Here is a 14,228-nt window from a genome sequence, read left to right on the forward strand (position 1 = left end):
GAATTCTCAACAGAAGAAATTCAAATGGCCAAAAGACACTTAAGATCATGCTCAACCTCCTTAGCGATAAGGGAAATGCAAATTAAAACAACTTTGAGATACCATCTTACACCTGTCAGAATGGCTAAAATCAAAAACACCAATGATAGCCTTTGCTGGAGAGGTTGTGGAGAAAGGGGCACACTCATTCATTGCTGGTGGGACTGCAAACTTGTGCAACCACTTTGGAAATCAGTGTGGCGATTTCTCAGGAAATTTGGGATCAACCTACCCCAAGATCCAGTAATACCACTATTGGGAATATACCCAAGAGATGCCCCATCAAATGACAAAAGTATGTGTTCAACTATGTTCATAGCAGCATTGTTTGTAATAGCCAAAACCTGGAAACAACCTAGATGCCCTTCAATGGAGGAATGGATGAAGAAAGTGTGGAATATATACATATTAGAGTACTACTCAGCGGTAAAAAACAATGACTTCTCGAATTTTGCGTGCAAATGGATGGAAATAGAAAACACTATCCTGAGTGAGGTATCCCAGAACCAAAAAGAGGAACATGGGATGTACTCACTCATAATCGGTTTCTAGCCATAAATAAAGGACATTGAGCATATAATTTGTGATTCTAGAGAAGCTAAATAAGAAAGTGAGCCCAAAGAAAATCATATAGTCATCCGCCTGGAGAGGGGAAGTAGACAAGATTGCAAGGCAAAAACTGGGAACTTGTGGGTGAGGTGGCAAGGGGCAAAGGGGAAATGGGATGAGAAACATGAGAAGGGGAGGATGGGAGGAGCTCGGGGGATTGGGATGGTTGGGATATAGGAAGGGAGGATACGGGAGCAGCAAAGTATATATCCTAAGAGAGCCATCTTAGGGTTGGCAAGAAACTTGACTCTAGAGGGGTTAGCAGGTGTCCAGGGAGATGTCCCCAGCTGGTACATTGGGCAACTAAGGAGAGGGAACCTGAAATGACCCTATCCTATACTGATGAATATCTTACATATCACCTTAGAACCTTCATCTGGCAATGGATCGAGGTAGAGACAGACTCTCAATTTGGAGCAATGGTCTGAGCTCTTAAAGTCCAAATGAGGAGCAGAAGGAGGGAGAACATGAGCAAGGAAATCAGGACCACGAGGGATGCACCCACCCACTGTGACAGTGGAACTGATTTATTGTGAGCCCACCAAGGCCAGCTGGTCTGGGACTGAATAAGCATGGGTTGAAACTGGACTCTCTGAGCATGGCGGACAATGAAGGCTGACGAGAAGCCAAGGACAATGGCACTAGGTTTCGATCCTAATACATGAACTGGCTTTGTGGGAGCTTAGCCTGTTTAGATGCTCACCTTCCTGGACATAGATAGAAGACCTTCGTCTTCCCGCAGGGCAGAGAAGTTGGACTGCTCTTCAGTATCGAGAGGGAGGGGGAATGGTGTGGGGGGAGAAGAAGAGGAGTGGGGATAGGGGGAGGGGACTGGGGAGAGGGGGCAATATTTGGGAGGAGGGGAGGGAAATGGAAACGGGGAGCAGGTGGAAATTTTAATTAAAAGAGAATAAAAAAATAAAAATAAAGAAAAAAGAATAATCAGGTCCTTTAGATATATAAAGAACATAATTTGCATAGATAGGTAATCTTCAACCACTTCAAAGAGCTGTAAAATATGGAATATAAATAACTTAGTGCATTGTTGAAATGAGACATGATTACTACTGGTAGCATTGATCTATTTCCCAGAGAATGTTAAGCACCAAAGACACTCAGAGCTTGTTTTCTTGTTGTCAAAACTGACCTTTGGGAAAAGACATGGTCATGTCTCAACCACTGACAAGATACATGGTATCCAAATATGGATAAGTAAATCTGTGAAATCTTGACAAGACAGGGTAAGATGGTTTTGAAAAATTTCCTTCCTCTGAAAATGGTCTGTCAGTTATTCTAGGTCTTAGCCAAAGATCGTTTCTTCAGTGTTGTAAATGAGAATTTGGATGATTGCCCAGGTAGCCAGTTGTCTGTAATTTGTTGCACATTTTGAAAGTTGCTTGATTAAACTTTCTGCTTGCTCAAGTAATATTATGTCCTTTCTCAGATCTTCAATGGGGTTGAAGACTAGACAGTTACAGTTAATTTCCTCTCATGACTTGGCCAAGTTATTTATTATACAAGACTTAAACTAATTAGGATAGGATAATTATTGAATATATTGTTCTTCTTGTATATAGTTGTATACTGGGCTTAGAACTCTTCTTTAAACAAAAAGGGGAGGTGCTGTAGGAAGACTTACAGCCAGTAGTTTCCCACCCATTGGTGCATGGCCTCATATACTATATATGCCAATATAGAGCATAAGTCTGGCCTCTTTTCTGGCTGTGTGATTCGGTTTTTGATCTCTGTTCAAGCATATGATTCTGATTTATGAGTCTACCACTAAATAAATAAACATCTATTTCTCAATTCTGAGCAGGTGTTGAGTTTCTTTTAAGCATCATTCTTCAAGAATCATTAAATGTGAATCATTGCAATGACTAAATGCATTATTTCCATTGTTGACCATGAGCCAATAGTGACTGAGTTCAGAATGTACTTGACCGAATGAACAACCTCCCAGAAATGATCATGTATTTGAACAAATTTCTTTCCTTAGTGGTTTGCTTTCAATTTTCTGTGGATTTTTAGTGGAGAAGCCTTTCTAGATAAAATTCCTCATTGTATATTATGAGTCTCAATACCCTCAAGTAATTTCCTGACATTTAAATCTACCGTGTTGTGCTTGACATTAATCAGCCAACTTTCTACTTATACTGAAATGCTTTTACCATCATTATAGGCTCAATCTCTAAATCACACAAGGTATAGCAGAAACAGTTGTTGTTCAGTGCTCAGGAGTTTGGTAACCTAGTGTTTTAATTGTTTTGTTTGCTTATCTGAGTCATTTTGTGGCTATAAATTCCTGAAAGTAAAGGGAGGCATCATTCCTGGATCTATTTGTTTTTATGTTATTGGATGATGGCCCTGGAATGTAGGTATATTTTATGTCAAGTATATGCTGCTGTGCTGAGCTTCATGCTTATCTTGAATTTTAAATTTGACAGAGAGTATCACTCAGATTGCTAGGATGCCATTCCATGGATTGATAACATTAATACTGCCTGAGTATTTTGAGTCATTAAATTGCAGCTGTATGAACATCTTCTAGCTTGTTATGCTTGCTTTGATTTTTTTTAAATCAATATGACTGTTTTATATGTCTGCATGGATATGTACTATATAGATATCTGGTCATGAGGTGATCAAAAGATATCAGAAATCCTGACCCTGGAAAAATGGAAAGTTGTAATCCCCATAAGTATTGGCAAATGTGTCCACCTCCATTGAAGATCAGCAAGAGTGCTGTATTACTCTGCCCTCTCTGCAGCTCGGTGTTGATTATTTGTGACCAACATTTATATTTCTAATGCTTTCATCTGTCCACCTGTAACTGTTTTATACAGGCAGTTCTTTTTCTACAAAATGTTATTGATATTGCAGTTTATGTTAGGGTAATTCAGGTGTCAGATAGATGAATACAGACCAGGAGTGAAAACAATTCTTTGTAGAAACTTCAATAAAAGCTTTTCAGTTTTTCTATGGCATTGTTTGTTTCATTGACATTTGCAATGGAGACAGGGTCTTAATGTGTACTTCTACCACTTCTGGACCTGATTGCATAGACTTGACCGTCATTCATCTCAGAGACAAATATACCCACCTCTGTTTTCTGAGTGTTGTGGTTATAGGCAAAATACATCAATACACCATGTTTGTCCATCTATTTTTTCTTTCTGTAGTCATTAATTTTCTATATAAGTTTCTCATGCATACAATGTACTGTTTATCTTTTCTCTTTTTCTCTCCATGTGAATAGATATTGCTCTTATAAGGTAGTATCCTATACAAAGGATATAGAAATAACAGAATTGATTCTCCTTTTCAATTTCCTTCTAAATTGGCTGTCTAAGCCAGGCGATGGTGGCACATGCCTTTAATCCCAGCACTTGGGAGGCAGAGGCAGGCAGATCTCTGTGAGTTCGAGGCCAACCTGGTCTACAAAGGGAGTTCCAGGACAGGCTCCAAAGCTACAGAGAAACCCTGTCTCTAAAAACTGAAAAAACAAAACAAAACAATAAAGTGGCTGTCTATGTTATGGAATAATAATGGGGAACACCAGAATCATAAAACTATACTTTCACAGAAGTATGCATTTCACTGTCATGCTTACATTGTACACATGTGTGGCATATTTTTGAAGGCAGTGACCTATGATGATGTGCATATCAACTTCACTCAGGAAGAGTGGGATTTGCTGAATTCTTCTCAGAAAAATCTCTACAAAGATGTGATGATGGAGACCTACAGGAACCTCACTACTCTAGGTAAAAATGAATTTCCTTCATGTTTCAAAATATGGAGACAACTTTTCCTTGGTTTATGATTTTGTTCTGTAATTTGTTTTAGAGAAAGAAGAATGAGGTGAATAACACAGTCATAGTTCTTAGGTGCACTTAAGATAAGCTAATTGTTAAACAATTTTAAATAATATAACATAAATATTCTGTACTGTATTTTAGGATACATTTAAGAAGACCTTAACACTGAAGAACATTATCAGTGTTCTAGAAGACATGCAAGGTAATTTTCTTGTGCAAGTTCATAACAATTTCCCTTGAATAGTTTGTAATGTGTTCTGGAACTTTTAAACAAAAGCAACAGTGTAAATAAGCACAGCTTTAAATGCATTAATGGTTATTAAATTCTCACAAATCCATGTACCTCAATTTCATGTATGTGAATTGCATCTGCAAAGCCTTCATTTAAGAAAAAGTCTAGGTAGCAATGCCTAAACAGATATCACCATTTGATTCATAGCACCATGAGAGCTATGTTGTAGAACTGTTGGTTCATTTGTTTCATGACAGAAAATGTATACTTATTTCAGTGATGATAAGTATAGCCACAAAACTTTCTACTAATAGCCCAAGGTAAGCCTTTTATTACTCATATACTTTTGGTGACTGTGCTAAGTTTAATGCGAGCAGGTGAGTCAAGGGTCAAGGGGCAGTTGTTGTAGAGAAACCTTAATATCTATACCACAAGTCTGTGAAAGCCAAACCTTGAGGATTCATTGTGGAAATCTTTTATTCACTATTCTTCCATATATATCATATGTCACTCCTGACACAAGTGTATGAGCATAGGGTTATGGAAAGATTTAGCATACCACTCCTTAAGAACAGTTAAGAAAAAGTGTAGTTCCCATGTAGAGTGTACATATTCAATTTTATCCAAAAATACAAAGTTAATTTATATTCTACTATCATGGCTAATATATAAATACAAACTTACTTTACAAAAAAATGAGTTCTAGGTCTATACAAATACTTCCAGATGTCTAGTTCAATTACCATATGTATAATGATTCATAGTTTAGTAGAATTATGAAGTAGTAAAGTTGGTAAATTACTCAGTGTATGCAGTTCTCTTCAAAAATGTAAAAAATATCCTAGAAGAAATATAGGTATAGTTATACACCAAAAGATAAACCATGGTACAGTGGAATTTATCATCACAAATATTTTTCTTGATGCAAAATAACTCCTAATGAGAGAACAAAACATGATTTTAAACAAAGTTATAAAACCTTGATATTTGATTCCTTTTTATAATTGGAAAAATATGAAATTAATTCATATAGATATGAGGTTCAGCAGTGTATTGAATGTGGTAAAGCTTTTACATGTGTAAATTATCCTTGCAGGATTGAAAGAAATCAAACTGGAGAGAAGTTTTCAGTATATTCTCACTGTGGTAAAGTCTTATTTTATAACTCTTATCTCCTAAGGAATGAAAAACACATAGCGGAGAAAAATGCTGTGAAATTAAGCAATGGGATGAAGTCTTTTCTTATCACAATCATCTTGAAATGCATAAAAGAACACACACTGGAGAGAAACCCTATGAATATGGTCAAGATGATAAAGACTTTCTTCTTTATGAAACTCATCAAAGTCATAAACGAACACATACTGGAGAGAAACCTCATGAATGTAATCAGTGTGGTAAGGCCTTTGCACATCTCAGTCATCTTCAATTGCATAAAAGAACGCATACTGGAGAGAAACCCTATGAATGTAATGAGTGTGGTAAGGCCTTTACACAGACCATTGCTCTTCAATACCATAAAAGAACACATACTGGAGAGAAACCCTATGAATGTAATCAGTGTGGTAAGGCCTTTGCTCGACCCAGTAATCTTCAAATACATAAAAGAACACATACTGGAGAGAAACCCTACAAATGTAATCAGTGTGGTAAGGCTTTTGCTTGTCACAGTACTCTTCAAAACCATAAAAGAACACATACTGGAGAGAAACCCCATGAATGTAATCATTGTGGTAGGCTTTTGCTTGTCAAATTATTTTCAATTGCATAAAAGAACACATACTGGAGAGAAACCCTATGAATGTAATTACTGTGGTAAGGCCTTTGCTCACCACAGTGATCTTCAAAATCATAAGAGAACACATACTAGAGAGAAACCCTACAAATGTTACCAGTGTGGTAAGGCCTTTGCAGTTCAGAGTAATTTTGAAAGCCAAAAAATAACACATATTGGAGAGAAACCCTATGAATGGTATCAGTGTGGTAAAGCCTTTGGTCATCACAGTAATCATCAAAGCCATAAAAGAACACATACTGGAGAGAAACCCTATGAATGTATTCAGTGCGGTAACGCCTTTGCACAACACAGTAATCTTTAAAGCCATAAAAGAACACATACTGTAGAGAAACTCTATGAATGTAATCAATGTGGTAAGGCCTTTGCATATCAAAATAGTCTTCTCTGGCATAAAAGACAACATACTGGAAAGAAGGATACCCTATGACTGTTATCGATGTGGTAAGGCCTTTGCACAACAAGATTCTCTTCAAATATATAGAAGAACACATACTTGAAAGAAACCATATGAACGAAATCAGTGTGATAAGGCCTTTGCAGACCCATGTACTCTTTTTTTTTCCCATGTACTCTTAAAAGGCTTAAAAGGAATCATACTTTAGAGATACCTGTGATTGGAATCTGTGTAAATCCTTTTTTACAATCATCTCCAAATACATAATATGAGCCCTCCTGTAGAGAAATTCTGAAGTTAATTTGTATATTCTTCAAAAACATGAGAAAAAATCATACTTTAGTGTGACAAAACAAGGTCATTGGTTAAATAAGAAACTGCTTTTGGCCTGATAGGACAGAAAATTAGGTAGGCAGAGTAGACAGAAGAGAATGCTGGGAAGAAGGGAAGTGAGCTCAGATGCCATGCCACTGCTCTCCAGAGCAGACATGATGATGCAAGCTGCCAGGTCAGACATACTGAATCGTTCTTCGTAAAACTGGTGCTACACAGATTACTAAACATGGGTTAAGATAAGATGTGTTAGCCAGAAGAGGCTAGATATAATGGGCCAGGCAGTGTTTATATGAAACAGTTTGTGTGTTATTTCGCAGCATAAACTAGCAAGACGGCCAGGAGCCAAACAGCAAGAACGCAGCCCGCAGTTCCCTCAACAGTAGTGAAACTCTATATATTAATTCAGTGTCACAATGTTTTGTGCTTCATATAGGAGTAAGACTTTGTGTGTAATCATCTGAGAAAGCTTGTGCATATTATCATAATCTTTTGGACCTGAAGAAAAAACTGGGAGCTTATTTTAAATTGTTCTTTAATATGTTAAGCAACTTACAGTCAGTTAATCAAAATAAGGTTTTGTGTAGAAAAAAGTTTGATAGTGTGAACAATCTGTTTAAGCATCAGGATACCTCTTTTTATTTTAGTTTGAACCAGCAAAATAATGGATAAAACCTTATTGGTTACAGAAATGGTATTCCAACATTGGTTCTCTCTTTTTTTTTTTTTTTTTTTTTTTAGTTTTTTGAGACAGGGTTTTTCTGTAGCTTTGGAACCTGTCCTGGCACTAGCTCTTTTAGACCAGGCTGGCCTCGAACTCAGAGATCCGCCTGCCTCTGCCTCCCGAGTGCTGGGATTAAAGGCGTGCACCACGACCGCCTGGCCCAACATTGGTTCTCAAACCAGAGCCAAAGGAAAAACTTTGTCTCTCAATCTAGAACTAGATAAAGAAACAACATCTCCCTGAAAACAGCCAAAACATTAAAAAGGCCCCGTGAAAGAAACACAATTTGGCTCTCAAACCAGAACCATAAACTTCTAACAGTTTCAACAATGTGTTTAAGCTCCAAGGATAACATGAAGTGAAATATGAGAGGCATGAAGAGTCAAATTTTACTTTTATGCTTTGTATAAAAGTGCCCTTAGAAGTTGGGGTATAATTATGGTTATCAGGAGATTGGGAGTGGTCATCAGGAAGGTAGACAGAAACTGGTTATAATGAATATTTTTTGAAAAAGAAAGATGGCTAGAATTAATATGATGGAAACATCAGTCCTAGCAATAGCCACAAATATTATAAAATATTATGCAATAAATAACTAAAGTAGTGAAAGGACTTTAGAAAAAGAACATTAAATCTTTGAAGAAGACACCAGAGCATGGGAAGATGTCCCTTGCGCTTGTTATGTAGAAATCAACATAGTAAAAATGAAAACCTTTCCAAAAACCATCTACAGGCTCAATACCATTCCCATGTAAATATCAGAAAAATTCTTCACAGACCTCAAAATAAAAACACTCAACTTCATTTACGAAAGCCAAAACATGCAGGATAGCCAAAACAATCATATATAGAAAGTAATTTCTGAAGGCATTACATTTCCTGACTTCAGTCTACTATAGAGCTCCAGTACTGACGAGAGCCTGGTGTTCGCACAAAAGCAGATAGGAGGACCAGTGGAACTGATTCTAAGACCCAGATATCAATCCACTCACCTATTACACCTGATTTTTGACAAAGCACAAAAAATATAAAATGGAGAAAGAAAGCATATTTAACAAATGATGCTGGCATAACTGAATATCAATGTGGGGAAGAATGGAAGTAGATCCACATCTATCATCATGAACAAAACTCAAGCCCAAATGGAAGAAAGACCATAACATAAAGATAAACACACTGAACCACATAAAACAGAATATCAGAAGTACACGTGAACACATTGGTAAAGAAGACCACTTTCAAATTATAATCACAGAAGCACAGACACTGAGAAAAATCATAAATGAGATGTCCTGAAGCAAAAATTTCTGTAAATGAAAGGACATGATCAACAATACAAAACAGGCAGCCTATAGTATAGGAAAAGATATTCACCTACCCCACAATGGACAGAGGACTGATCTTCAAAACATACAAAGAAGTGAAAAAAATGGTCATCAAAAGAACAAAACATCCAATGAAAATGGAATACAGACCTAAATAAAAATCTTTCAACATATGAATCTAAAATGGCTGATAGATACTTAAGGAAATTTCCAAACTCCTTAGTCATTAGAGAAACAAAAATCAAAATAACTCTGAGATTCCCATTTACATCTGTAACAATAGGCAAGATCAAAACACTGATGGCAACTGGAGGGGATATGGCTGCTCCATTGCTGATGGGGTTACAAACTGAGTCAGCTACATTGGATATTAGTATGGTTATTCCTCAGAAAATTAGAAAGCCAACTGCCTGGTTGTGAGGCATGTATTTAATCTCTGCACTTGGAAGGCAGAGACAGATCTCTGTGACTTCAAGGCCAGCCTGGTCTACAAGAGCTAGTTCCAAGACAGGCCTCAAAGCTAAAAAGAAACTGTGTCTTGGAAAACCAAAAATTAAAAAAAAGTAATGAAAGAAAATTAGGAAACAACCTATCTTAAAACCCAGCAATACCACTTTGCATATGTACCCAATGGATGCTCAATCATACCACAAGGACAAGTGCTCAACTGTGTTCACAGCAACATTATTTGTTCAGAGCCATGACCTGAAAACATCCTCTCCACTGAAGAATGGACAAAGAAATGGTAGTATATTTACACAAGGGAGTACTACACAGTGGATAAAAACAGTTACATTGTGAAATTCCTGTGCAAATATATGGATCTAGAAAACATCATTAAAGAGTGAGTTAGCCAGGCGTTGGTGGCGCATGCCTTTAATCCCAGCACTCGGGAGGCAGAGGCAGGCAGATGTCTGTGAGTTCAAGGCCAGCCTGGTCTAAAAGATCTAGTTCCCTGACAGGAACCAAAAGCTACGGAGAACCTCTGTCTCGAAAATCCAAAAAAAAAAAAAAAAGAGTGAATTAACTCAGACCCAGAAAGAAAAATATAATGTGTGCTCACTCCTAAGTGACTTTTAGATGTAATAGAGGACATCCAGCCTACAATTCACAATGCCAGAGAACATAAACAAAGAGGAAACAAAGAGAGACATACATAAATCTATTCTATATAGGGCATAGAGAAAGACAATTTCTTAGTAAATTTGGAGCATGTGGATCATAGGAAAAGGAGAGGGGAGAGAAAGGGAGAGTAGTGGATAAATGTATAGTTGAATAAAAACACCGTTAAACTCTTGCTACACAGTAGTTATTGGGTGAAATAAACAAAGCGATAGTAAGAAATGAATAGCTGAAATTTGGAACTTTGCTTTATTTTGTACCTGAATAAAATAATTCCTCTTGCTAAGCCAAACTGATTTATGATATTTAATTAAAAACAATCCACTCATATTTTCCAAAAGTAAATTAAAGATTTGTACCATATCTCCCCATGTTCCTAAATCTATAATCATACATACACACAAACACATGAGAGAGAAGCGTTTGATTTCACTTAACATAACTGCATTCATTCTAAATTCAGCATTAAACACCGAGTTAATGTTTTTATGTTGTATTTTGAAGGCTGTACAAGTCAGAGTGACAAACCCTGAACTATGTGAGTACTAATTGAATCTTTAACTTTTGAAAATACCAAGTTAGAGTGTAAGAATATCTTGGGCTTTTATAGGTCCGATGAGAACCTACAAATGAATGGATCATGTATACAATAAATCTAGCAGCCAGAATCAAGAGTTGGAATCAAGAAAGTGACCACACACTTTACAGATTCATTTATAATATAAGAGACATGCCCAAGTGAATTGGTATCTTAAAGGCTTTTGCCTAAAGGAGCTCTCACAGCACCTACCCCTTTTGCTTAAATAAGAAATTCCAAACTCAATACAAAACTATGTATACAAGAAACAGATATCAAGTATAAAGTTAGAATGACAACCAGCATAATCCATATTAAACAAGGAATACATTCTAATGTTTTGATAAACATTTTATCCTAAGGAGTCTAAGATTGTAGTAGGAATGGCTTGATTAGATCGTAAGAGGATGGTCACTATGATTATCTGATCTTCAACCCCATCAAAGACCTGAGAAGAACAATATTACTTGAGTAGGTGGGTAGTGAAGTCTGACAAAATAACTTTGCATAAGTATTACAAATATTCTAAACAAAATAGGCATATATTCTATATAAGTTTAATTTGAATTTGTATCAATATACAAAATCTATACCAAGGTAAATTATCCATAAATAATAGCTCACAATTATTCTATTGTTCACTACTATTACTGTGAATAAGTAATCTACCTATTATCCCATTCAATTTTTCCTCTTTTTTGAGATCTCTGGGTATACATAATTTCACCCAACCCCCAACCCTATATGAATAGTAATCAACTCTTAAATGTTGTCCCTGACCGTGAAGACAAACTTTGTTGGGAGAGGGGATGGCATCTTCTAGAATTGCTTCCAGATGTCATGGGGGTGATGTTCTTTCTATAAGATATTATAATATAAAATGATGGTTAAATTTCAAGATTGCTGTTTTGGATAATTGCAAATGGTTTCTGAGTATTTGATAGGGTTGTTCTGAAGTTCTTATTTGGAATTCTGGCCAGAACATTGTAAGAAGGTGAACCATATCTGCAGCTTGTACCCATAAATCGGTCTCATATTAGTGCTATCAGCATCATGCCATCATATCAACCAGGTAGAGACATTGTTGGGCTCCAATATCTTCCTCTTGGAAGCTGTTCATTGTTGAAAATGTAAACATTGTTCATGTAGACATATTTTCAGTTAAGGATAAGATACAGAGAAAATGGGCATGAAGGAAAATAAAATATTCCTTTAAAATCTATCTTCTTTCTGTCCCAAACCAGAAAGCTGTTGACATGAGACAGAAACTCTGAATTTCTTTTAACATCATGCTTGGATTTAGAGAAGGATAGTCATAGTCTAAATCTAAAACCATTTCTGATTCTGAAGTAGAGATGTAAACACAAAGGAGACAACTTCTAAAGCTGTAGCCAATACAAAGCACCTAACAGATTATCTCTCTGGGGTTTGCCTCCTCACAGGTTTACAGGTCAGTAACTGCCCCCTTCCTGAGACACAAAGCATGCAGTGTGACAGCCAGAACCAAGAGACAGATCAGCTACTATTCCAGATAGTGAGAACAGTGCAAGCCATGGCTTAGAGGCTGCAGCAAAGTCAGCAGGATCTTTAGAGACATTCATCCCTGTGCCAGTAGAGCAGCAACAGCACACATCTGTCCTAAGCCAGAAACTCTGAAAAACACACTGTTTTGACAGTCTTCCAAATAATTCCAGTATGTGTGTAAGTTTTAGGACCTCTGATCCAGGCTATCAACTCTCAAATGCTGTTTGCAGGTCTCTTCTGGGGGATAGGACAAGAAGTGAAGTGGACGTAAGTTCAGATATGTTTGCAAGTGCATAGTCTACATTTCTTTTGGAGAGCTACCAGTAAACATTAGCCATTTAAAGGTTTCAAGAAGTCCTACAGTAAAGACCTTTATTTCTCCTTCAGCATTGGCTCTGTATGATTCTTCAGTCTGCCTATTCATACTTCCATAAATACCCTCTTAGGGATATCATCCTCACCGTTCACATGGATGCGCTGTAACCTACTGAAGATGAGGAGACTGTCCCCAAGTCACAGAATTTGTTTCCATGTTAGAAAAGACCTTAACAATTTTTCTGTTCTCAATACCCTGCATCCTCTGTCCTTTTACTGTACTGTGTATCCAGGCATAACTCTGTGTTATGTAGCTCAGAAGCAGGACAAAAGTCTCTGCATTTATCTTGAAGGAATTTTTTGACTACTCATCCCTGGAGCACCTACTCTTTCTTCTGTGCTCAGTTATGTACCTGGTGACCCTGCTTGGAACACTGCCTTCATGGCCGTGTGCTTGTTGGATCTCTACCTACACACACCTATATACAATTTCTGAGTAATATTTCCATTTAGAGAATCTGCTACACATCTCCTTTGTGCCTCTGATGCTGTTCCACCTTCTCTAATCCCAGAAGACCATCTTCTCTAATGGCTGTGACATCCAGATACATCTGAGACATTCCACAGGCTCCACAGAGTACCTGCTGCTTGTCATCATGGCCTGTGATCACTACCTTGCTATTTGTCAGCAACTCAGGTACCCGTGCACATGAGCCAAATCTTTTTCTTCATGCCTCCAAGAGTCTTCTGGGTACTCTACCTCTTCGGGTTGTTGACAAAAACAGTCATTGCCATGACACTGCCATTTTATGGCCAAAACGTATTCAGACACTTCACCTGTAAGGTCCTGGATGTGCTGAAGCTGGCCTGTGGTGACACATCAGTCAGCAATGACTTTGTCCTTGTGGGTGCCATCCTTCTGCTGCCTCTACTCAAGTTCCTCATTTGCCTTTCTGACATGCCAATCCTGGTCACCTTCCTAAAGGTGTCCTCAGCCAGCAGGCCCTGCAAATGCTTTTCCACCTGCTTGGAGCACCTTGCTCTGGTCCTATTTTTCTATAGCATCATCATGTTCATGTACATGAAACCCATGATCACAAAGGGCTATATCTCTTACATGGTCCTCACAGTCCTATTTTCATTCCATAATAAATTCTTTTTCTCCCAGTTCTTGAGTCCCTAGTCTGTTGATGCTACAAATGTTCACTCACTATGCTTACCTGTCACGGCCCCCTCATCCAGCAAGGAAGACGTGCAACACCGGAGCTCTTCTTGCTAAGCAGTTTATTTCAGGACTTTATTTATAACAATCTTTTCCCTTCTCTTTCTCTCCCTCTCTCCCCGGGCAAACCTCTCCCAGCCCTTAAGTAGGCCTGGGCTGCCAACCTCAGATTGACAGGTAAGCACTGCCCATA

At 37.6% G+C, this 14,228-nt stretch overlaps 2 pseudogenes; both read left to right on the forward strand.

Annotated features, from left to right (window-relative positions):
- The first annotated feature begins 2,595 nt into the window (after positions 1 to 2,595).
- On the forward strand, positions 2,596 to 6,472 carry LOC130866870 (zinc finger protein 431-like; annotated as a pseudogene).
- Positions 6,473 to 13,121: 6,649 nt separating this feature from the next.
- Positions 13,122 to 13,996, forward strand: LOC130866871 (olfactory receptor 13J1-like; annotated as a pseudogene).
- The last annotated feature ends 232 nt before the right edge of the window (positions 13,997 to 14,228 follow it).

Source organism: Chionomys nivalis, chromosome 26, assembly GCF_950005125.1.
Source record: "Chionomys nivalis chromosome 26, mChiNiv1.1, whole genome shotgun sequence".
NCBI lineage: Eukaryota > Metazoa > Chordata > Mammalia > Rodentia > Cricetidae > Chionomys > Chionomys nivalis.